At 33.5% G+C, this 1,503-nt stretch overlaps 1 non-coding gene across 1 annotated transcript; it reads left to right on the forward strand.

Annotated features, from left to right (window-relative positions):
- Window positions 1–1,059: 1,059 nt before the first annotated feature.
- Window positions 1,060–1,166, forward strand: LOC130018769 (U6 spliceosomal RNA). The gene has a single exon (XR_008791640.1). It is a non-coding gene; the product is annotated as a U6 spliceosomal RNA (small nuclear RNA).
- Window positions 1,167–1,503: the final 337 nt, after the last annotated feature.

The raw sequence follows: 1,503 nt of genomic DNA on the forward strand, positions 1-1,503 counted from the left end.
CTTAAGCTTTTGCAAAGTACAATTCTAGAAAATTAGCCAAATGTAATGCTTCCAAAACTGCTGATAATTTTGAGTGAATAGGGTGAATGAATATGACAATAAGAAATAAACAACTGTCACAAAACAATTGCTACAAACTGCCACAAAAAGATATCAGAAAAAGTCAATGAACTCTTTACAGTATTTCTGTCCAAATTATAAAGGACTTAAATATAAATTTATTTATTATGATATCAATTTCCTATTTAATTTTACTTGTTTCTATACTTAAGTTTCCAAGTATATAATTATAAGATGCTGTCATTGGGAAGGATATTTATACATAAATATTTAAGCTTCAAAATTCATTGAAACTTTCAAAGAATGTTTTACATAGAAGAATGTATGATCTTCCTGTTTTTATGATTCTGAGAATCCTTGAATAGTCTACATTAAAAGAAAGACTACTAGGCAGACTATATTAGGATTATAATGGTAACATGATATCTTTCATGCTGAGAGAGTAAATTAAAATATAAAGATCTAATTTAAGTACAACTGTGAGAGAGGAGTTTGAAGAAAATTTAATAATCTGTAAAAATTACAATAACTTTTTAAGTTCTCTCTTAGAAATTATATCTCATTGTCCAATTAATTTCTGTAATTACCCCAATCCCAATGCTAATATGCTGAGAGGTAGAGATAATCTAACAAAAAATAATTTTCAACTTCTCACTTCATTCTGGTAAATCTTATTATTCCTCTAATATTTATCTATTATATAATTAGAGTTCTTAGCATCCTATGTCACTACATTTTATGGGGTAGGTAGAAAAAGGCAACTTTACATTGGCAATTATTCACAGGGACTTGAAAAGATACCACAGTGCCCAGAGAAAATTTGAATCTAGTAAAGTGCTTACCTTGTACCCAACCAACCAGAGTTCAGAGTCTGGTACATACATGGTCTCCTGAAACTACCAGAAGTAATTCACAAACGCCAGGAGTAAGCCTTGTGTACATCCAGGCATGTAAGTGAGAGACTTAGAAATGGAGAGAGATAATAAAAAGAGAGAAAGAGTGCTCGCTTAAGCAGCACATATACTAAAATCGGAACAATACAGAGAAGATTAGCATGGCCCCTGCACAAGAATGACACACAAATTCGTGAAGCGTTCCATATTTCTCTGAAACCCAAGCGCAAAAATTTGTAAGTCTGCAACTATACCTCATGGTGTTTCACTAATAAAAATTTAAAAAGAAATAGAGAGAGAGGGAGACCACAATTTGAATTTAAATGGCTCTAATCACATTGGTAAAGCTCTACCAGTCGAAGATGAGTACCCCCCCCCAAATGTTATATACATGTAAACACACTGTAAACACTGTCCTCCCGTTGTTCATCAATTTGCTCGAGTGGGCCCAGTAACGTCTCCATTTTGAGACTTGTTGTTACTGTGTTTGGCATATTGAATACGTCACGGGTAGCTTGTCAGACTTTGCCGTACGGGCGAGACACTCTCG

This window comes from Sorex fumeus, unplaced genomic scaffold (assembly GCF_029834395.1).
Source record: "Sorex fumeus unplaced genomic scaffold, SorFum_2.1 ptg000265l, whole genome shotgun sequence".
NCBI classification, from domain to species: domain Eukaryota; kingdom Metazoa; phylum Chordata; class Mammalia; order Eulipotyphla; family Soricidae; genus Sorex; species Sorex fumeus.